Genomic DNA, 25,000 nt, shown 5'->3' with positions numbered 1-25,000 from the left:
CTCCCCTCCCTCACCTGTCCTCTCCCCTCCTCACCTCTCCTCACCTGACCTCTCCCCTCCTCACCTCTCCTCACCTGTCCTCTCCTCTCCTCTCCTCTCCTCACCTCTCCTCACCTGTCCTCTCCTCCCCTCCTCACCTCTCCTCACCTGTCCTCTCCCCTCCTCACCTCCCTCTCCTCCTCACCTCTCCTCACCTGTCCTCTCCCCTCCTCCTCCTCTCCTCTCCTCCCCTCCTCACCTCCTCACCCCTCTCCCCTCCTCACCTCTCCTCTCCTCTCCTCTCCCCCTCTCCTCACCTGTCCTCTCCCCCCTCACCTGTCCTCACCTCCTCACCTCTCCTCACCTGTCCTCTCCCCTCCTCACCTGTCCTCACCTCCTCCTCACCTCTCCCCTCCTCTCCCTCTCCCCCTCTCCTCACCTCCCCCCCTCCTCACCTCTCCTCACCTGTCCTCTCCCCCTCTCCTCACCTCTCCTCACCTGTCCTCCCCCTCTCACCTCTCCTCACCTGTCCTCTCCCCTCCTCACCTCTCCTCTCCTGTCTCTTGGTTGACACGAGCTCATGTGACAAAGTGTCATGTCAGATGATACAGGCCTCTGATTGACTTCTCACGTAACATCCAGGGCTCTAGTTCAGAGCGACTGTCAGATAATGTCCAGAGATAAATCATCATGAGTGGGATTTACACGACTAAGACCAGACATTCCTTCCTTGGGTAATAAACGCATTTTTCAAAAAGCATATCAAATACTTATTGCAGTCTTAATACAATTTCTTAATGCAATTTCAGTCACTGGAGTGACATACATTAGGTGGAGAAGAGCAGCAAAACAACTCATTCAAGTGTCCTCATAACGATAGCAAAAAAGTTAAGTTTGGTACTGAGTGTGTATCCAGCATTCACATGCCGATCGTAATGTAGAGACGATGGGTGCCTGCCCGTTCGCCGTCCCAGACATTGATCTGTGATGGTAAGCACTGTCTGTTACGTCTCGCCCGGGAACAGGACACGTAGACGAGAGCGATCCATTATAGTGCTAAACGTCCATTACACACACACACGCAGTCACACACACACACACACACACACACACACACACACACACACACACACACACACACACACACACACACACACACACAGTCACACACACACACTAAACGTCAACTAAACCATCCGTCGTCCCTCCAAATCACCCACTAATGGCAAATCTTGTTTCAACAGAGAAATCCATACCTTTCTGTTGTTAACTACATTTGAGGGTTCCACCGGGGACTATAGAGTAAGTGATTTATGAAAAGAATTGGAACAGACAAAGAGGAAAAGATGAGCTGTTAGAATGTAAGAATAAAGGCTCTGAACAGATTCTCTACCAGTCTTTGAGTCTCAGTCGGGCCTCTGTAAAAAAATGTTGAGGAGCAACAGACTAACGGCTTATTGGTTGTTAGGAAACCAAGGCGACAGGATCAGAAGTGAAACAGTTACCAGTGTGTTCGAGTGTCGGTACGCCTCGCTCAGCTTAAAATCACCAGACAACGCCCTAAACCACAGGAGGAGTGACTGAGTGTTTGTTTCAACAAATAAACCAATCAAATACCAGAAGAAACAAACAACCAAGCAAATAAACCAATCAAATACCAGAAGAAACAAACAACCAAGCAAATAAACCAATCAAATACCAGAAGAAACAGAGCCGGCAACTTGGTGGGGCGGCAGGTAGCCTAGTGGTTAGAGTGTAGAGGTGGCAGGGCAGCCTAGTGGTTAGAGTGTAGAGGTGACAGGGTAACCTAGTGGTTAGAGTGTAGAGGCGGCAGGTAGCCTAGTGGTTAGAGTGTAGAGGCGGCAGGGTGCCTCGTGGTTAGAGGTGGCAGGGTAGCCTAGTGGTTAGAGTGTAGAGGTGGCAGGGTAGCCTAGTGGTTAGAGTGTAGAGGCGGCAGGGTAGCCTAGTGGTTAGAGTGTAGAGGTGAGAGTGTAGAGGCGGCAGGGCCTAGTGGTTAGAGTGTAGAGGCCTAGTGGGTTAGAGTGTAGAGGCGGCAGGGTAGCCTAGTGGTTAGAGTGTAGCCTAGTGGTTGAGTGTAGAGGCGGCAGGGTTAGCCTAGTGGTTAGAGTGTAGAGGCGGCAGGTAGCCTAGTGGTTAGAGTGTAGAGGCGGCAGGGTAGCCTAGTGGTTAGCCTAGTGGTTAGAGTGTAGAGGCGGCAGGGTAGCCTAGTGGTTAGAGTGTAGAGGCGGCAGGGTAGCCTAGTGGTTAGAGTGTAGAGGCGGCAGGGTAGCCTAGTGGTTAGAGCGTTGGAAACAGTAACCGAAAGGTTGCAAGTTCAAACCCCCGCGCTGACATGGTACAAATCTGTCGTTCTGCCCCTGAACAGGCAGATAACCCACTGTTCCTAGGCCGTCATTGAAAATAATAATTTGGTCTTAACTGACTTGCCTAGTTAAATGAAGGGCTGGGCGATATGGCCTAAAAATCATCTCTCTATCTTTTCAAACTTATAGCTGATTTACGATATATATATCTAAAAAAAAAAAAAAAAAAACGTTTTAATCTTTTCTCTAAATAAGCTTTGTTGTACAATTAACAAGGTCAAACACGCTGCATTTTAGACAGTCAGCGACAACCTAATGAATTCAGGGGTTGTGACGTTCTACCTAGACTTTAGACATAGACGAATGTACATTTTCCACAAACATCAGACCTCACTAATAATTCAACCTGGGTTTTTGGTAATAATCACTGATCTGGCTTTCAAGTCTCTCAATGAAAATGCCCCTTTACGTTACGAATTTAACTAGAAACGTGCATAACACACATTCACTAATCATGACTAACTTATTGTAGCTTTTCTAGAACATGAACACAGGCCTCATTAACAATCTCTCAAGAACAAGCCCACGTCCAAGTGAGTAGCCAGCTCATCTTTATATTTAAACCTTAGCCAACTTGGATCTATATGCGGGGCGGCAGGGTAGCCTAGTGGTTAGAGTGTTGGGCTGGTAACCGGAAGGTTGCAAGTTCAAATCCCTGAGCTGACAAGGTACAAATCTGTCGTTCTGCCCCTGAACAGGCAGTTAACCCACTGTTCCTAGGCCGTCATTGAAAATAAGAATTTGTTCTTAACTGACTTGCCTAGTTAAATAAAAAATAAAAATGCTAGCTAACAAAGTATAACAGTTGAATAGTTATGAACAAACCCTTCTGTCTGTCTTCAACTGTTTGAACAGCATGCTAGCCTTTGTTCAAATCAAAATGGCCTATCTTATTTCTCAGAAAGAGAAACAATTCCTGTGATTTATACTTATTGCACATTTATAAAAGCCATTGACAGCTAGTATAACAGTCTTTGGCTAAAATGCTGCCAGCGGTACGTGGTACGTTCATTGTTACTCTCGTTTTAGTAGTGTCTGCTCTGCGTACAAATCTGAGGAGTTGAGACATGAAAAGGATATCTCTAGAAAGGTTGACTACTCCTCTATTACAGTCAAATAATGTCTCACTGTGTTTTGGTGTCCATATAAGCGATTCTGTTGGATCAAACCTTAAATGCAAAAAAAAATCTCATTAATTTGAATACATGTTAATATTCCAAATTAGTTAGTTATTCAATGTTATTCAAGGTTATTCAATGTTTGGTTTTTATGAGAGTTTAATGTCAGCTTGTTCTCATGTTGTCTTAGGAGTCGTGTCTCCAACGCTCCTTCTGTCTGTACCTTCCTATTTACACACACACCAAGCCCCTCCCCCTGCCATTCACATCAACAAAAGATGACCGATCACTTCCTCCTCTCTGACAAGCCCTAGGGCCCATAGTGCTCTGGTCAAAAGTAGTGCACTATGTCAGGAATGAGGTGGGATTTGGGACAGTCAAAAGTTATTTCCCCTGATTCTACCAAGTTATTTCCCCTGATTCTACCAAGTTATTTCCCCTGAGTCTACCAAGTTATTTCCCCTGATTCTACCAAGTTATTTCCCCTGATTCTACCAAGTTATTTCCCCTGAGTCTACCAAGTTATTTCCCCTGAGTCTACCAAGTTATTTCCCCTGAGTCTACCTGAGTCGGCCAAGTTATTTCCCAAGTCTACCAAGTTATTTCCCCTGAGTCTACCAAGTTATTTCCCCTGAGTCTACCAAGTCATTTCCCCTGAGTCTACCAAGTTATTTCCCCTGAGTCTACCAAGTTATTTCCCCTGAGTCTACCTGAGTCGACCAAGTTATTTCCCCTGAGTTTACCAAGTCATTTCCCCTGAGTCTACCAAGTCATTTCCCCTGAGTCGGCCAAGTTATTTCCCCTGAGTCTACCAAGTTATTTCCCCCGAGTCTACCTGAGTCGACCAAGTTATTTCCCCTGAGTCTACCTGAGTCGACCAAGTTATTTCCCCTGAGTCTACCAAGTAATTTCCCCTGAGTCTACCTGAGTCTACCAAGTTATTTCCCCTGAGTCTACCAAGTTTTTTCCCCTGAGTCTGCCTGAGTCGACCAAGTTATTTCCCCTGAGTCGGCCAAGTTATTTCCAGAGTCTACCACGTTATTTCCCGAGTCTACCAAGTTATTTCCCTGAGTCTACCAAGTTATTTCCCCTGAGTCTACCAAGTCATTTCCCCTGAGTCTACCAAGTTATTTCCCCTGAGTCTACCAAGTTATTTCCCCTGAGTATACCTGAGTCTACCAAGTCATTTCCCCTGAGTCTACCAAGTCATTTCCCCTGAGTCTACCTGAGTCTACCAAGTCATTTCCCCTGAGTCTACCAAGTTATTTCCCCTGAGTCGACCAAGTTATTTCCCCTGAGCCAACTAACGGTCAGACCATGGACTCTATAACCCCCCCACAGTGGCATGGCTGAGACTGGGTCGTAAACATGAAATGCAGCGGAGGTGAGGAGAGCGATACCAAGACGTCAGGCTCAGAGGACAAGAGAAGAAACCGGTCAGCAGGTAGCTGGTAGTGTTGGATCAAATCAAATCGGATTTGTCACATGTGCCGAATACAACAGTGAAATGCTCACAGTAAACCGAAAGGTCGCTGGTTCGAATCCCAGAGCAGACTGATGTGCCCTGAACCCTGACTGTTCATGTAAGTCGCTCACACAACACATTGTAATTCTCACATCTCTGTGTTTCCGTTTCCCTGCCCAGGGGTTCCAACAGGCAAGGCCACAGGTTTGTGGTTTGGTAAATGATTAACTAAGAGAAGTGAGGCTCTTGGCCTGCATTTACAGTGTCTCAGATTAGGAATCACATGTGGTGATATAAAAGGAAAAAACTGATCCTAGATTCTACTCCGTAACTTTTTGTGAATACAGACCCTGATTTGGTCAGGCCAGGAGGACAGAGGAGGCGTTCAGTTCTCTCCGACTGGGAGGGAGAACACCCCATGGGGAAATGTGGTCTTTTCATGCCAAACAAAACAAGACAGACATTTGTTGTCTTTACACAGTGTGCCCTGGGAGCTTAAGACAGCTCTGGTGGAACAGGGCAAGCTGCTAAAAGGATATTTGGTATTTTTCTCCCTCTCTCTCTTTCTCTCTCCCGTTTTCTCCCTCTCTCTCTTTCTCTCTCCCGTTTTCTCCCTCTCTCTTTCATTCCGTCCGTGACACACTGCCTAGTGTTGAGCAACAGGCTTATATTGAGCAACACCTGCTGCCATTACTCTGCTAAGCTAATGCTATAAACACGCTATTGAGAAATTGTTTTATAACATAGGCCTAAGTGTAAAAAAATATATGAATGTATCATATCAAATAGGCCTAATTGTTGGGGGAATTACTCAGGAAACCCCTCCCAAAGGCACTGTATCTCAGTGCTCGAGGCGTCACTACAGACCCTGGTTCGATTCCAGGTTGTATCACAACCGGCCGTCATTGTAAATAAGAACTTGTTCTTAACCGACTTGCCTTAGTTAAATAAAGGTTCAAGTAAAACAAATAAAAACTAAACCAATGTAAAGAGAAAGAAATGCACCAACATCTCTGCGAAGCTAATTTCATTACTCTGCTAAAGATCCTACAGAGAACAAGCTCAAAAAAAAGCCCAACAGAATATAGACCAAAGATGTTTTAAAAAGAGAAGAAAGAAGAAGACTGATTTCCATTGAACACTCACACCTAAAACTAACACACACTATTTAACCAGCCTGGCCTTTGGACAACGCTAACCTTTCCCGGGTAATCATGTGGGTTAAGCCTACATTTTAAATGAAACGCAGCCTAAACCATGAACCGTTTTTAAAGCTTTCAAAAGCCTTGAATTGGCACTGTTTTTCAAACTCCAGGAAACAGCCGTCTCTTCCCCTACTAGGGGATCTCCCTATGTCAACCTCAGCTGCTCAGAACCTCCGTAGCTCAGAACCACAGCTACTCAGAACCTCAGTAGCTCAGAACCTCAGCTACTCAGAACCTCAGTAGCTCAGAACCTCAGCTACTCAGAACCTCCGTAGCTCAGAACCTCAGCTACTCAGAACCACAGCAACTCAGAACCACAGCTACTCAGAACCACAGCTACTCAAAACCACAGCTACTCAGAACCTCAGTAGCTCAGAACCACAGCTACTCAGAACCTCAGTAGCTCAGAACCTCAGCTACTCAGAACCACAGCTACTCAGAACCACAGCTACTCAGAACCACAGCTACTCAAAACCACAGCTACTCAGAACCTCAGTAGCTCAGAACCACAGCTACTCAGAACCTCAGTAGCTCAGAACCTCAGTAGCTCAGAACCTCAGTAGCTCAGAACCACAGCTACTCAGAACCACAGCTACTCAGAACCACAGCTACTCAGAACCACAGCTACTCAAAACCACAGCTACTCAGAACCTCAGTAGCTCAGAACCACAGCTACTCAGAACCTCAGCAGCTCAGAACCACAGCTACTCAGAACCACAGCTACTCAGAACCACAGCTACTCAGAACCACAGCTACTCAAAACCACAGCTACTCAGAACCTCAGTAGCTCAGAACCACAGCTACTCAGAACCTCAGTAGCTCAGAACCTCAGTAGCTCAGAACCACAGTAGCTCTTTTTTAACTGAAATTCTTGTTGCTGAAACCTTAGCCTGTAGTTTGCCAGGGGAGATAAAGTCTACGTCCCAAAAGGCGCCCTATTCCCAACATAGTGCACTTCTTTTGACTAGTGCCCCATGCACCGTAGAACACTGTGCCATTAGGGACGCAACGAAGGACAACTGGAAAAGCAGGTTATTGGGCCTGAAAGTAGCGCTGCTGTAGACTCCGCGGGTGCCTCACCTTAACAGCGGTAGCTAGGGGACACACCACGAACACGCTATTCAATGTCCTGTTAAAAAAAAACGAAAAAAACCAGGGGAGGGCTTGCAGCAGACAGGGTCATTTACCAGAGAGACGACCAATAGAGCTGAGCCAAGAGAAGGCTAAACTATTGTTTTGGCTTAACAAGCAAGAGTGAACAAGGACAAAAGAAAAAGACCACAAAAGAAGAGAGAGAAAATACCTCAGTAGTGAAGAAGAGGATCACATCACCCTCGTTCTTTTAGGAGACAAGTTAACAAGGATCTTTTCGCAGGGGGTTTTCTGTTTTGTTCCTATTGGTTTTTTCTCGAATTGACACCTGTGCTGATGGGGGGGGGGACTGAATTAGCCTACTAATTTGCATGTCCAAAGTCTCAGTTACCATTACCATGTTTTACAACAGAAACATTTAAAATGTCACTTACCTAGATCTAGAAAATATATATATTTTGTATTCCCGTGAAAAACCTTCTTTTGGTAGTTAGTTCCAAGAATGTTCTACCACAATATCCAAATCCTTGCAGAAATCCTTAAAGAATATCCTCCAGAATCCAGGGAAGGTTAAGAGAATCTTTATAGAACTCAAGTCGCTCTTCTCCCTGCTTAGATAATCCACAACTAACTGTTCACACCGTTGAAGAAAATTCTCTCTCTCTCTCTCTCTCTCTCCCTCCTTCTCTCTCTCTCTCACGCTCTCTCTCCCTCCTTCTCTCTCTCTCTCTCTCCCTCCTTCTCTCGCTCTCTCTCTCTCCCTCCTCTTCTCTCTCTCTCTCTCTCTCCCTCCTTCTCTCTCTCTCTCTCACTCACTCTCGCTCTCTCTCTCTCTCTCTCTCAGTAGTTTGCAGAGAGACCCTTCAGCACCAAAGGTTGATCACTCACTGAGTTGTGTTCACACACAGCCGGGGAGGAGCCAAGCTCCAACCTGTGATGTCATAGGGTGTCGGGTTTCACTGGGAAGGGTGGGGGGCGGGGCAGGAGATGGATTGGCTTCCTGAACTCTGAACAACAAGAGAGACGGTTGGAGTTTACCTGTGCACAACAAAAAAGGTTTGGGGTATGTGTGCTTTTACAGATATGGAGAGGATTTCCGTGCAAGTCTGTGAGTGTGAAATAAATACAAGATTTTCAGATATATCCACTTCACATATCCACACAGATAGATCCACTTCACATATCCACACAGATAGATCCACTTCACATATCCACACAGATATATCCACACAGATAGATCCACTTCACATATCCACACAGATAGATCCACTTCACATATCCACACAGATAGATCCACTTCATATATCCACTTCACATATCCACACAGATAGATCCACTTCACATATCCACTTCACATATCCACACAGATAGATCCACTTCATATATCCACTTCACATATCCACACAGATAGATCCACTTCACATATCCACACAGATCCACTTCACATATCCACACAGATAAATCCACTTCACATATCCACACAGATAGATCCACTTCACATATCCACACAGATAGATCCACTTCACATATCCACACAGATAGATCCACTTCACGTATCCACACAGATAAATCCACACAGATAGATCCACTTCACATATCCACACAGATAGATCCACTTCACATATCCACACAGATATATCCACACAGATAGATCCACACAGATAGATCCACTTCACGTATCCACACAGATAAATCCACACAGATAGATCCACTTCACGTATCCACACAGATAAATCCACACAGATAGATCCACTTCACATATCCACACAGATAGATCCACTTCACATATCCACACAGATAGATCCACTTCACATATCCACACAGATAGATCCACTTCACATATCCACACAGATATATCCACTTCACATATCCACACAGATAGATCCACTTCACATATCCACACAGATAGATCCACTTCACATATCCACACAGATAGATCCACTTCACATATCCACACAGATAAATCCACACAGATAGATCCACTTCACATATCCACACAGATAGATCCACTTCACATATCCACACAGATAGATCCACTTAACAGATAGACGACCAATAGAGCTGAGCCACTTCACATATCCACACAGATAGATCCACTTCACATATCCACACAGATAGATCCACTTCACATATCCACACAGATAGATCCACTTCACATATCCACACAGATAGATCCACTTCACATATCCACACAGATAGATCCACTTCACGTATCCACACAGATAAATCCACACAGATAGATCCACTTCATATATCCACACAGATAGATCCACTTCACATATCCACACAGATAGATCCACTTCACATATCCACACAGATCCACTTCACATATCCACACAGATAGATCCATTGACAGACAGACAGAGAAGTAAACAGGGGTCACAATACAACACAAGCTGTCTTGAACAGATTAGCGAACCAGTACTCTCAAGAGATTGGTTACAATTTGATTGAACCATCACAACGTGTTCCTAACGATGCTAACGCTAGCGAACTGCTCCAAATGTCATTTAGAGGCATGTCACTCTTAGCCTGCCCACAAAGTCATCAGCGATTGGATCGTCTCTAACCAATCAAGAGTATCAAAGCCAATGACAAATTTTCAAAAACTGCCCACTTTACCCACGTGTGCTCAACCCATCGGTTTCTGGACCAATCAGACAGCCTCGAATGTGTTGGCATTGGGGTGAAGGGTCGGGGGGAGGTTCTCCGATCCAGACTCAAACTATCGTGCATGGGTGTGGCGTAGCGTTTAGCCGGAGTGAAGAGTCTGAGTAGCCAGGTAATGGCTTCTCTCTGACTGAAACCAGAGAGGAATCCAAAAAGCACCAAGACAGTTAAAAAGAAACAAGATGTTAATTCTAATTCTTCAAGCAGCAGAGCAACTATTAGCAGAATGTTAGATACAAAAAAAAAAAAAAACTGTTCTATTCTACCTCTCTCCCTCCGCTCAGATTTCCGCTAGCCAAGGAAGCTAATCATTCAGAGCAGATGTTCCGGAATGTTTTGTGGGATTTATGACCCCGCCCCCACATACCACACACACACCACACACACCATTCTCTAGGATTTATAACAGGCCTGAGAGGGAGCCTCAGGTGCTGCTTTCTCTTCTCTCTCAGTGATTCCTCACAGAACCCAAACAAAAACATGATTTTGGGGCTTTTCCAGAAAATGGTCCTTTGGAGGAAGAATAGTTGACATAAATTTTGACATTTGTATTTAAAAGCGTAATTGAGAAATAATCAATAAAAGTTGGGATATTTATGACGTGGGTGGGATTTCTCGCGGTCTGACAAAACACCACTCTAACTCTGTCACCTTTGACATCAGAACAGGAAGTGCGTCAAACACCACTCTAACTCTGTCACCTTTGACATCAGAACAGGAAGTGCGTCAAACACCACTCTAACTCTGTCACCTTTGACATCAGAACAGGAAGTGCGTCAAACACCACTCTAACTCTGTCACCTTTGACATCAGAACAGGAAGTGCGTCAAACACCACTCTAACTCTGTCACCTTTGACATCAGAACAGGAAGTGCGTCAAACACCACTCTAACTCTGTCACCTTTGACATCAGAACAGGAAGTGCGTCAAACACCACTCTAACTCTGTCACCTTTGACATCAGAACAGGAAGTGCGTCAAACACCACTCTAACTCTGTAACCTTTGACATCAGAACAGGAAGTGCGTCATCGATGGATACAGGGAATTGAGACGCATCCAATGCCAAAAACCAAACCGATATCTCCAGCTTAAACTGACAGATTTTTTTTAATGGGGATGTTTTTATTACGCCAATTAGATTTCTGCAACTCTGGGGGGGGGTTGTGTTTTATATGTAGATGCTACAAAGCAAACAGTGATGTCATGTGAAGCTTTACGGCTCTGAAATATGAGCACTATTTTGATTTCAATAAATGTCTCTTTTTTTTTTGTACTCATTGATTCATATTGAACAATATGAACATGAATATTGGAAATATATTTAAAAAAAAAAAAAAATGTAAATGTTCAAATGTTTCTATCAGTGGAGGCTGGTGGGAGGAGCTATAGGAGAACGGGCTCATTTTAATGGCTGGAATGGAATTAACGGAACGGAGTCATGGTTCCTCTGGACCTTTGGGGAGGAACTTTGTTCACTCAGCTCTAAAGAAGACATTGTGTGTGTGTGTGTGTGTGTGTGTGTGTGTGCCCCCCTTCATATTCACAATGTAATACCTTGCAATGAGAAGCACAAATAGCGAGACAGATCTGTACAATGAGTAAACTCCATGACCTGTGTCTTCAGGGTGATGTGGAGAGCCTGTCGTCTATTTAAACAACAACAACGACAAAGAACGCTCACACCAGATATATCAGGCTCTACAGACCAGAGTTTTCTACAATAGACCAGGAATCTCCCTCACCCTGTCGTCAGTCAAGAGGAGAGACCGGCTGCTAACCAGACCTGGGACAGTATCCACAAAATAATTCCAGAGTAAAAGTGCTGATCTAGGATCAGGTCGTCCCTGTCCAAAATAATCAGATTCATCATAATCTAAATGGCAAAACTGATCTTTGATCAGCACTCCTACTATGTTAATGTGGACTAAACTCCTGGCCGGTTGTTTCCCTTTAGAAAAATACAGTTTTTTTACATGTATTTTTATTTAACTAGTCAAGTCAGTTAAGAACAAATTCTTATTTCCAATGACGGCCTGGGAACAGTGGGTTAACTGCCTGTTCAGGGGGCAGAACGACAGAGTTTTATCTTGTCAGTTCAGGGATTCGAGCTAGAAACCTTTCGGTTACTGACCCAACGCTCCAACCACTAGGCTATCTGCCGCCCCGCCCCGTCCTATCGAAAGGTCAGTGTTGTCTAGGAAGGTCTGACCATCCTTTTCCCAAATTTAAGCTCATTCCAGGTTTATGATGTTGTACATGACATATGTTGTAGTGACAATAACATTACATTTGGAAAATATAAAAGGCCAACTGTAGTCTGGACTTTAAAATACACACATCCATGGTAAATATGAAAGTCATTTAATTAGGAAATCAGCTATTTTGTTTTTTCACGCTCAGGTTGACTTTACTGTGGAATTACCCACTAGGGAGTCGGTGAGACTGAAGACCTTGCCTGTCTCAGATAAGAAATGTTCATCTGTCAAGATCGGCACAGTCTCAAGGTCATATATGTTGCGTTGACACGGCCTGATTAAGTACCGTCACTTACATGTAAATTTAGAGTTTGGAGCAGAGTCCATTGTCAGATTTCCTCTGTGAATCTGGTACTCTGTGAATCTGGTACTCTGTGAATCTGGTACTCTGTGAATCTGGTACTCTGTGAATCTGGTACTCTGTGAATCTGGTACTCTGTGAATCTGGTACACTGTGAATCTGGTACACTGTGAATCTGGTACTCTGTGAATCTGGTACTCTGTGAATCTGGTACTCTGTGAATCTGGTACTCTGTGAATATGGTACTCTGTGAATATGGTACTCTGTGAATATGGTACTCTGTGAATCTGGTACTCTGTGAATCTGGTACTCTGTGAATATGGTACTCTGTGAATATGGTACTCTGTGAATCTGGTACTCTGTGAATCTGGTACTCTGTGAATCTGGTACTCTGTGAATCTGGTACTCTGTGAATCTGGTACTCTGTGAATCTGGTACTCTGTGAATATGGTACTCTGTGAATATGGTACTCTGTGAATATGGTACTCTGTGAATATGGTACTCTATATTATAACGCTCAAGCTAGAAAAAGTGTCCCACTCAATCTACTGCACCTTCACCCCCAAGGGACTTGGGAAACACCCCCAGTGAATTCTGGGAATTTATTACATATAACACACACACACACAGAGCCCATCCCCCAATCCTTTCAATACATTTCAAAGGTTGACAACTTATCCTCCTCCCTTCAGTGAATTCAGAGGCTGACAACCCCCAACCCCGCACCCCAAACACACACAAACAAACAGCGAGAGAGAGAGCCCGTTAGTAGAGCTAGCTAGCAGTCTCAGTGATTTCACATGGCTTCTCTATGTGCCAAGCAGCAGCACGCACACACACACACACGCACACGCGCACACACACACACACACACACACACACGATTTGTTGTGCAACTCCAGAATCTCTTCTCAGAGTAGATAAGAACATCTGGAAACTACATATACTGAGGCCGCATTTCTAGTAGCTGAGGATTTTAACAAAGTAAATTTGAGGAAAACATTCCCGAAGATCAACCAACACATTGACTGTAGCACTCTCTCTGGTAAAACATTGACTGTAGCACTCTCTCTGGTAAAACATTGACTGTAGCACTCTCTCTGTGACTGTAGCACTCTCTCTGGTAAAACATTGACTGTAGCACTCTCTCTGGTAAAACATTGACTGTAGCACTCTCTCTGGTAAAACATTGACTGTAGCACTCTCTCTGGTAAAACATTGACTGTAGCACTCTCTCTGTGACTGTAGCACTCTCTCTGGTAAAACATTGACTGTAGCACTCTCTCTGTGACTGTAGCACTCTCTCTGGTAAAACATTGACTGTAGCACTCTCTCTGTGACTGTAGCACTCTCTCTGGTAAAACATTGACTGTAGCACTCTCTCTGGTAAAACATTGACTGTAGCACTCTCTCTGGTAAAACATTGACTGTAGCACTCTCTCTGGTAAAACATTGACTGTAGCACTCTCTCTGGTAAAACATTGACTGTAGCACTCTCTCTGGTAACACATTGACTGTAGCACTCTCTCTGGTAAAACATTGACTGTAGCACTCTCTCTGGTAAAACATTGGACCGCTGCTCCTCAGCTTTTAGAAATGCCTTTCAAGCCCCTCCCCCGCCCTCCCTTCGGCAAATCAGATCACGACTCCATGTTGCTCCTGCCTTCCTATAGGCGGGAACTCAAACAGGGAGTACCCATTCCAAGGTCTATTCAACGCTGGTCTGACCAATCGGAATCCATGCTTGAAGATTGTTTTGATCACGTGGACTGGGATATGTTCCAGGTAGCCTCTGAGAATAACATCGACGGATACACGGATACGGTGACTGAGTTCATCAGGAAGTGAGGATAGAAACCGTGGATAGATGGCAGCATACGTGCAAAACTGAAAGCGCGAACACCGGCATTTAACCACGGCAAGGAGACTGGGAATACACCCGAATACAAACAGTGTAGTTATTCCCTCTGTAAGGCAATCAAACAGACAAAACGTCAGTACAGAGACAAAGTGGAGTCGCAATTCAACGGCTCAGACACGAGACGTATGTGACAGGGACTCCAGACAATCAGACACGAGACGTATGTGACAGGGACTCCAGACAATCAGACAGGAGACGTATGTGACAGGGACTCCAGACAATCAGACACGAGACGTATGTGACAGGGACTCCAGACAATCAGACACGAGACGTATGTGACAGGGACTCCAGACAATCAGACAGGAGACGTATGTGACAGGGACTCCAGACAATCAGACAGGAGACATATGTGACAGGGACTCCAGACAATCAGACAGGAGACATATGTGACAGGGACTCCAGACAATCAGACAGGAGACGTATGTGACAGGGACTCCAGACAATCAGACACGAGACGTATGTGACAGGGACTCCAGACAATCAGACACGAGACGTATGTGACAGGGACTCCAGACAATCAGACAGGAGACGTATGTGACAGGGACTCCAGACAATCAGACACGAGACGTATATGACAGGGACTCCAGACAATCACGGATTACAAAGGGAAAACCAGACACGTCGAGGACACCGACGTCTTGCTTCCCGGACAAGCTGAACACCTTCTTTGCTCGCTTTCAGGATAATACAGTGCCACCTTGGATCAGCTACCGAGGACTGTGGGCTCTCCTTCTCCGTGGCTGACTCTCCTTCTCCGTGGCTGACTCTCCTTCTCCGTGGCTGACTCTCCTTCTCCGTGGCTGACGTGAGTATGACGTTTAAGCGTGTTAACCCCAAAACTGCTGGCCCAGACGGCCGCGTCCTCAGTGCACACCAGCTGGCTCGAGTGTTGATAAAGGACATATTCAATCTCTCCCAGTCTGCTGTCCCCACTTGCTTCAAGATGTCCACCATTTATCCTGTACCCAAGAAAGCAAATGTAACTGAACTAAATTACTATCAAATAAAAATCTAAGTTTATTTGTCATGTGCGCCAAATACAACAGGTGTAAACCTTACAGTGTGTGTGTGTGTGTGTGTGTGTGTGTGTGTGTGTGTGTGTGTGTGTGCGTGCGTGTGCGTCTGGGTGTGTGTGTGGGTGTGTGGGTGTGTGTAGGTAAGTAAAGAAATAAAACAACAGTAGAAAGACATTTGAAAAAAGAGTAGCAAGGCTACATACAGACGTCTGTCATCCTGAAGTGCTTTGAGAGACTAGTCAAGGATCATATCACCTCCACCTTGTCTGTCACCCTGGACCCACTTCAAAATGCTTACCGCCCCAATAGATCCACAGACGCAATCCCCATCTCACTGCACACTGCCCTATCCCATCTGTACAGGTGCAATACCTATGTAAGAATGTTTTTCATTGACTACAGCTAAGCATTCAACATCATAGTACCCTCCAAGCTCGTCAGTAAGCTCAGGGCCCTTGGGTCTCGACCCCGCCCTGTGCAACTGGGTCCTGGACTTCCATGACGGGCCGCCCCCCAGGTGGCGAAGTGGAGGTCTAAGGCACTGCATTGCGTCACTACAGACCCTGGTTCATTCCTGGGCTGTGTCATCACTGCCCGTAACCGGGAGCACTTATAGTGCAGTGCACAATTGGCCCAGCGTTGTTTGGCTGGAGGGGGGTAGGCTGTCATTGTAAATAAGATCTTCACTTCGCTGATCCTCAACACGGTGGCCCCCCTCCTGTACTCCCTGTTCACCCATGACTGCGTGGCCACGCATGACTTCAACTCAATCATCAAGTTTGCAGACGACACAACAGTAGTGGTTACCAACGATGATTACCAACAATGACAAGACCTCTCACCCAACGTCAACAAAACAAAGGAGATGATCATGGACTTCAGGAAACAGCAGAGGGAGCACCCCCCGACCCCCCTATCTACATCGACGGGACCGCAGTGGAGAAGGTGGAAAGCTTCAAGTTCCTCCGAGTACACATCACTGACGATCTGAAATGGTCCACCCACACAGACACTTTAATCATGGAACACTAGTCCCTTTAATCATGGAACACTAGTCACTTTAATCGTGGAACACTAGTCACTTTAATCATGGAACACTAGTCACTTTAATCATGGAACACTAGTCACTTTAATCGTGGAACACTAGTCACTTTAATCGTGGAACACTAGTCACTTTAATCGTGGAACACTAGTCACTTTAATCATGGAACACTAGTCACTTTAATCATGGAACACTAGTCACTTTAATCATGGAACACTAGTCACTTTAATCATGGAACACTAGTCACTTTAATCGTGGAACACTAGTCACTTTAATCATGGAACACTAGTCACTTTAATCATGGAACACTAGTCACTTTAATCATGGAACACAAGTCACTTTAATCGTGGAACACTAGTCACTTTAATCATGGAACACTAGTCACTTTAATCATGGAACACTAGTCACTTTAATCATGGAACACTAGTCACTTTAATCATGGAACACTAGTAACTTTAATCATGGAACACTAGTCACTTTAATCATGGAACACTAGTCACTTTAATCATGGAACACAAGTCACTTTAATCGTGGAACACTAGTCACTTTAATCGTGGAACACTAGTCACTTTAATCGTGGAACACTAGTCACTTTAATCATGGAACACTAGTCACTTTAATCATGGAACACAAGTCACTTTAATCGTGGAACACTAGTCACTTTAATCGTGGAACACTAGTCACTTTAATCATGGAACACTAGTCACTTTAATCATGGAACACTAGTCACTTTAATCGTGGAACACTAGTCACTTTAATCATGGAACACTAGTCACTTTAGTCGTGGAACACTAGTCACTTTAATCATGGAACACTAGTCACTTTAGTCGTGGAACACTAGTCACTTTAATCGTGGAACACTAGTCACTTTAATCGTGGAACACTAGTCACTTTAATCGTGGAACACTAGTCACTTTAATCATGGAACACTAGTCACTTTAGTCGTGGAACACTAGTCACTTTAATCATGGAACACTAGTCCATTTATTCATGAAACACTGGCCACTTTAATCATGGAACACTAGTCACTTTAATCATGGAACACGAGTCCATTTATTCATGGAACACTGGCCACTTTAATCATGGAACACTAATCCATTTATTCATGGAACACTGGCCACTTTAATCATGGAACACTAGTCCATTTATTCATGAAACACTGGCCACTTTAATCATGGAACACTGGCCACTTTAATCATGGAACACTAGTCCCTTTAATCACTAGTGGAACACTAGTAACTTTAATCATAGGAACACTAGTCACTTTAATCGTGGAACACTAGTCACTTTAATCGTGGAACACTAGTCACTTTAATCATGGAACACTAGTCACTTTAATCGTGGAACACTAGTCACTTTAATCGTGGAACACTAGTCACTTTAATCGTGGAACACTAGTCACTTTAATCATGGAACACTAGTCACTTTAATCGTGGAACACTAGTCACTTTAATCGTGGAACACTAGTCACTTTAATCGTGGAACACTAGTCACTTTAATCGTGGAACACTAGTCACTTTAATCGTGGAACACTAGTCACTTTAATCGGAACACTAGTCACTTTAATCATGGAACACTAGTCACTTTAATCATGGAACACTAGTCACTTTAATCATGGAACACTAGTAACTTTAATCATGGAACACTAGTCACTTTAATCATGGAACACTAGTCACTTTAATCATGGAACACAAGTCACTTTAATCGTGGAACACTAGTCACTTTAATCGTGGAACACTAGTCACTTTAATCGTGGAACACTAGTCACTTTAATCATGGAACACTAGTCACTTTAATCATGGAACACAAGTCACTTTAATCGTGGAACACTAGTCACTTTAATCGTGGAACACTAGTCACTTTAATCATGGAACACTAGTCACTTTAATCATGGAACACTAGTCACTTTAATCGTGGAACACTAGTCACTTTAATCGTGGAACACTAGTCACTTTAATCATGGAACACTAGTCACTTTAATCATGGAACACTAGTCACTTTAATCGTGGAACACTAGTCACTTTAATCATGGAACACTAGTCACTTTAATCGTGGAACACTAGTCACTTTAATCATGGAACACTAGTCACTTTAATCATGGAACACTAGTCACTTTAATCATGGAACACGAGTCCATTTATTCATGGAACACTGGCCACTTTAATCATGGAACACTAGTCCATTTATTCATGAAACACTGGCCACTTTAATCATGGAACACTGGCCACTTTAATCATGGAACACTAGTCCCTTTAATCATGGAACACTGGCCACTTTAATCATGGAACACTAGTCCCTTTAATCATGGAACACTAGTCCCTTTAATCATGGAACACTAGTCCCTTTAATCATGGAACACTAGTCCCTTTAATCATGGAACACTAGTCCCTTTAATCATGGAACACTAGTCCCTTTAATCATGTTTACATACTGCTTTACTCACCTCATATGTACCTTACCAGTCAACAGTGTGGACACACCTACTCATTCAAATATTTTTCTTTCTTTTTTTTTTTTTTTACAATTTTCTACATTGTAGAATAATAGTAAAGACATAAAAACTATGAAATAACACAAATGGAATCATGTAGTAACCAAAAAAAGGGTTAAACAAATCAAAATATATTTTATATTTGAGATTCTTCAAAGTAGCCACCTTGATGACAGCTTTGCACACTCTTGGGAAAATAGTTTGATTTGTTTAACACTTTTTTGGTTCCTACATTATTCCATATGTGTTATGTCATAGTTTTGATATTTTTTTTTTAACCTTTAGGCAAGTCAGTTAAGAACAAATTCTTATTTTCAATGACGGCCTAGAAACAGTGGGTTAACTGCCTGTTCAGGGGCAGAACGACAGATTTGTACCTTGTCAGCTTGGGGGTTTGAACTTTATTTTAGTCAATGCCACTATGACATTGATCAATCTAATATTTATATATTTCTTAATACCATTTTTTTATTTATATTGATGTGTATTGTTAGATATTACTGCCCTGTTGGAGCTAGGGACACAAGCATTTCACTACACCCACAATAACATCTGATAAATATGTGTACGTGACCAATAACATTTGATTTGGTTTGACTTTTTGTCAACACAGTAGGAGACACAGCAGGAGACACAGTAGTCAACATAGCAGGAGACACAGTAGTCAAGACAGCAGGAGACACAGTAGTCAACATAGCAGGAGACACAGTAGTCAAGACAGCAGGAGACACAGTAGTCAACATAGCAGGAGACACAGTAGTCAAGACAGCAGGAGACACAGTAGTCAAGATAGCAGGAGACACAGTAGTCAAGACAGCAGGAGACACAGTAGTCAACACAGCAGGAGACACAGTAGTCAAGACAGCAGGAGACACAGTAGTCAACATAGCAGGAGACACAGTCGTCAAGATAGCAGGAGACACAGTAGTCAAGACAGCAGGAGACACAGTCGTCAAGACAGCAGGAGACACAGTAGGAGACACAGTAGTCAAGACAACAGGAGACACAGTAGTCAAGACAGCAGGAGACACAGTAGTCAAGACATCAGGAGACACAGTAGGAGACACAGTAGTCAAGACAACAGGAGACACAGTAGTCAAGACAGCAGGAGACACAGTAGTCAAGACATCAGGAGACACAGTAGTCAAGACAGCAGGAGACACAGTAGTCAAGACAGCAGGAGACACAGTAGTCAAGACAGCAGGAGACACAGTAGGAGACACAGTAGTCAAGACAACAGGAGACACAGTAGTCAAGACAGCAGGAGACACAGTAGTCAAGACATCAGGAGACACAGTAGGAGACACAGTAGTCAAGACAACAGGAGACACAGTAGTCAAGACAGCAGGAGACACAGTAGTCAAGACATCAGGAGACACAGTCAAGACAGCAAGACAGCAGGAGACACAGTAGTCAAGACAGCAGGAGACACAGTAGTCAAGACAGCAGGAGACACAGTAGGAGACACAGTAGTCAAGACAACAGGAGACACAGTAGTCAAGACAGCAGGAGACACAGTAGTCAAGACAGCAGGAGACACAGTAGTCAAGACAGCAGGAGACACAGTAGTCAAGACATCAGGAGACACAGTAGTCAAGACAGCAGGAGACACAGTAGTCAAGACAGCAGGAGACACAGTAGGAGACACAGTAGTCAAGACAGCAGGAGACACAGTAGGAGACACAGTAGTCAAGACAACAGGAGACACAGTAGGAGACACAGTAGTCAAGACAGCAGGAGACACAGTAGTCAAGACAGCAGGAGACACAGTAGTCAAGACAGCAGGAGACACAGTCGTCAAGATAGCAGGAGACACAGTAGTCAAGACAGCAGGAGACACAGTAGTCAAGACAGCAGGAGACACAGCAGGAGACACAGTAGTCAAGACAACAGGAGACACAGTAGTCAAGACAGCAGGAGACACAGTAGTCAAGACAGCAGGAGACACAGTAGGAGACACAGTAGTCAAGACAGCAGGAGACACAGTCGTCAAGACAGCAGGAGACACAGTAGGAGACACAGTAGTCAAGACAACAGGAGACAGTAGTCAAGACAGCAGGAGACACAGTAGTCAAGACAGCAGGAGACACAGTGGTCAAGACAACAGGAGACACAGTAGTCAAGACAGCAGGAGACACAGTAGTCAAGACAGCAGGAGACACAGTAGGAGACACAGTAGTCAAGACAGCAGGAGACACAGTCGTCAAGACAGCAGGAGACACAGTAGGAGACACAGTAGTCAAGACAACAGGAGACACAGTAGTCAAGACAGCAGGAGACACAGTAGTCAAAACAGCAGGAGACACAGTAGTCAACATAGCAGGAGACACAGTCGTCAACATAGCAGGAGACACAGTCGTCAAGACAACAGGAGACACAGTAGTCAAGACATCAGGAGACACAGTAGTCAAGACATCAGGAGACACAGTAGTCAAGACATCAGGAGACACAGTAAGGACACAGCATATTTGGATGGCTCATTACAGGGGTGACCATGCCAGCTGGTTGAAAGGAAGAGAGGGATGTAGGGAAGGAGGGATGACGGTGAGGAGAAGAGAGGGATGTAGGGAAGGAGGGATGACAGTGAGGAGAAGAGAGGATGTAGGGAAGGAGGGATGACGGTGAGGAGAAGAGAGGGATGTAGGGAAGGAGGGATGACGGTGAGGAGATGAGAGGGATGTAGGGAAGGAGGGATGACAGAGAGGGAAGAGAGGGATGTAGGGAAGGAGGGATGATGTTGAGGAGAAGAGAGGGATGTAGGGAAGGAGGGATGACGGTGAGGAGAAGAGAGGATGTAGGGAAGGAGGGATGACGGTGAGGAGAAGAGAGGGGTGTAGGGAAGGAGGGATGACGGAGAGGGAAGAGAGGGATGTAGGGAAGGAAGAATGACGGTGAGGAGAAGAGAGGGATGTAGGGAAGGAGGGATGACGGTGAGGAGAAGAGAGGGATGTAGGGAAGGAGGGAGGACGGTGAGGAGAAGAGAGGGATGTAGGGAAGGAGGGATGACGGTGAGGAGAAGAGAGGGATGTAGGGAAGGAGGGATGACGGTGAGGAGAAGAGAGGGATGTAGGGAAGGAGGGATGACGGTGAGGAGAAGAGAGGGATGTAGGGAAGGGGGAGGACGGAGAGGAGAAGAGAGGGATGTAGGGAAGGAGGGATGACGGAGAGGAGAAGAGAGGGATGTAGAGAAGGAGGGATGACGGTGAGGAGAAGAGAGGGATGTAGGGAAGGAGGGAGGACGGTGAGGAGAAGAGAGGGATGTAGAGAAGGAGGGATGACGTGAGGAGAAGAGAGGGATGTAGGGAAGGAGGGAGGACGGTGAGGAGAAGAGAGGGATGTAGGGAAGGAGGGAGGACGGAGAGGGATGTAGGGAAGGAGGGAGGACGGAGAGGGATGTAGGGAAGGAGGGATGACGGTGAGGAGAAGAGAGGGATGTAGGGAAGGAGGGATGACGGTGAGGAGAAGAGAAGGATGGAGGGAAGGAGGGAGGACGGTGAGGAGAAGAGAGGGATGTAGGGAAGGAGGGAGGACGGTGAGGAGAAGAGAGGGATGTAAGGGAAGGAGGGATGACCTAGAGGAGAAGAGAGGGATGTAGGGAAGGAGGGATGACGGTGAGGAGAAGAGAGGGATGTAGGGAAGGAGGGATGACGGTGAGGAGAAGAGAGGGATGTAGGGAAGGAGGGATGACGGTGAGGAGAAGAGAGGGATGTAGGCAAGGAGGGATGACAGTGAGGAGAAGAGAGGGATGTAGGGAAGGAGGGATGACGGTGGAAGGAAGTGATCGGTTCAGAACAGGTCTTATGGGAATATCATCTGAGTGGATAAAAGGTGTAAACAGGTACCTGAAAACAGAGGGTGATTCAACACCATCGGAAACAACAGAAGAGGTCTTGAGGGGGCTTGGCCTCTGTAGCTGAATGGTGTTGAGGTGGGGTCTGGAGACCTGAAAACCACAATGGCAGCTGAATGAGGAGTTGTGTTGAAGACCTGCTACCCCAGTGTTTACACATCAGTTAACAACAGAGTGGAGCTGACACCCTTTATTATCAGTAACACAGCTGGCTGGCACTTGTTCTGTCTCAAATACACACACACACACACACACACACAAAGTGACTGAGGTGACTACTGAGAGAGAGGGAGGTAGCAGGACAGAAGGTGAGAGAGAGAGGGAGAGAGAGAGAGGGAGAGAGAGGGGTAGCAGGACAGAAGGTGAGAGAGAGAGGTAGCAGGACAGAAGGTGAGAGAGAGAGGTAGCAGGACAGAAGGTGAGAGAGAGAGAGCAGGACAGAAGGTGTGAGAGAGAGGTAGCAGGACAGAAGGTGTGAGAGAGAGAGAGGTAGAGGACAGAAGGTGTGAGGAGAAGGTAGCAGGACAGAAGGTGTGAGAGAGAGGGGTGAGAGGTAGCAGGACAGAAGGTGTGAGAGAGAGAGAGAGAGAGAGGTAGCAGGACAGAAGGTGAGAGAGAGAGAGAGGAGAAGGTGTGAGAGAGGAGCAGGACAGAAGGTGTGAGAGAGAGAGAGAGAGAGAGTAGCAGGACAGAAGGTGTGAGAGAGAGAGAGAGAGAGAGAGAGAGTAGCAGGACAGAAGGTGTGAGAGAGAGAGAGAGAGAGGAGAGAGGTAGCAGGACAGAAGGTATGAGAGAGAGAGGTAGCAGGACAGAAGGTGTGAGAGAGAGAGGTAGCAGGACAGAAGGTGTGAGAGAGAGAGAGAGGGAGAGGTAGAGAGGACAGAAGGTGTGAGAGAGAGAGAGAGAGAGAGAGGGGAGAGAGGTAGCAGGACAGAAGGTGTGAGAGAGAGAGAGAGAGAGGAGAGAGGTAGCAGGACAGAAGGTATGAGAGAGAGAGGTAGAGGACAGAAGGTGTGAGAGCGAGAGAGGTAGCAGGACAGAAGGTGTGAGAGAGAGAGGTAGCAGGACAGAAGGTGAGAGAGCGAGAGAGAGAGAGAGAGGACAGAAGGTGTGAGAGAAGAGAGAGAGAGAGAGAGGTAGAGGTAGCAGGACAGAAGGTGTGAGAGAGAGAGAGAGAGAGGAGGAGAGGACAGCAGGACAGAAGGTGTGAGAGAGAGAGAGAGGGAGAGAGCAGGACAGAAGGTGAGAGAGAGAGGTAGCAGGACAGAAGGTGTGAGAGAGAGAGGTAGCAGGACAGAAGGTGTGAGAGAGAGGTAGCAGGACAGAAGGTGAGAGAGAGAGGTAGAGGACAGGTAGAGGAGATAGAGAGAGAGAGAGAGAGAGGTAGCAGGACAGAAGGTGTGAGAGAGAGAGAGAGAGAGAGAGAGGTAGCAGGACAGAAGGTGTGAGAGAGAGAGAGAGAGAGAGGTAGCAGGACAGAAGGTGTGAAACAGCCTGGTGGTGGTTGTCTGTTTGAGATGGGGGGAGAGAGTGTGTGTGTGTGTGTGTGTGTGTGTGTGTGTGTGTGTGTGTGTGTGTGTGTGTGTGTGTGTGAGGCAAGACAGTTAGAAAGGAGGGCAAAGCACAGATGTTTTTTCAGCTCCGTCAAATAGTCATTTTAAAAAACAACACATGTATTGTACAGTAGTGTCGTGCTGAGGAGAGGCAGGGTGCTCTCTCTCTCTCTCTCTCCAAGGGGAACACTGCGCATGTCTGTGAGTTTGTGTGTCTCTCCAAACAGCGAAGCATGTCAGCGAACGCAGGAGACAAATCATTTTTATCTGGTACCCCGGCGGGTATTGACGAATCGGGGATGCATTTAAATAGGCCAATTAAAAGGAGGAAATGAAACAACGTGGATGGAGGCACTTCAGAGCGCACGCCATGCGGAACACCGTACCCCCACCGTACCCCCACTCTCCCCTCTGGTCCCTACACATTACCCTGCCTGTCTCTCCACAGCATGAGACCCACCACAGAGAGGGGGGAGGGAATGGGGGTTATTTCGGTAGTGTGAATTATGTTTGGGGTGAAATATGCCATAAGGGAGACCTTAGTACAAGAGAGTGAAGAGAGGAGTGAGGAGACAGACGAGGGTAGAGAGTGAAGAGGGGAGTGAGGAGACAGACAGGGTAGAGAGAGAAGAGAGGGAGGAGGAGACAGACGGGTAG

The 25,000-nt window shown here is 45.5% G+C and overlaps 1 protein-coding gene across 11 annotated transcripts in view; it reads right to left on the bottom strand.

Annotated features, from left to right (window-relative positions):
* Positions 1-25,000, bottom strand: part of LOC112215282 (receptor-type tyrosine-protein phosphatase F) — a 532,058-nt gene that overhangs the window by 403,034 nt on the left and 104,024 nt on the right. For 8 of the 11 annotated variants that reach the window (XM_042329120.1, XM_042329124.1, XM_042329125.1 and 5 more), the window contains exon 2: positions 22,783-22,883. The gene's annotated coding sequence lies outside the window, so the exon portion shown is untranslated. Of the gene's footprint in view, positions 1-7,454; positions 7,577-7,677; positions 7,984-22,782; positions 22,884-25,000 lie in introns of those variants that run through there. The other 3 variants (XM_042329122.1, XM_042329123.1, XM_042329121.1) reach the window with 3 other exon arrangements.

This window comes from Oncorhynchus tshawytscha, linkage group LG10, assembly GCF_018296145.1.
Source record: "Oncorhynchus tshawytscha isolate Ot180627B linkage group LG10, Otsh_v2.0, whole genome shotgun sequence".
In the NCBI taxonomy this organism is placed as follows: Eukaryota; Metazoa; Chordata; class Actinopteri; order Salmoniformes; family Salmonidae; genus Oncorhynchus; species Oncorhynchus tshawytscha.
The sequence above is the reverse complement of the archived record's forward strand: the minus strand, read 5'-3'. Positions and strand labels throughout refer to the sequence as shown.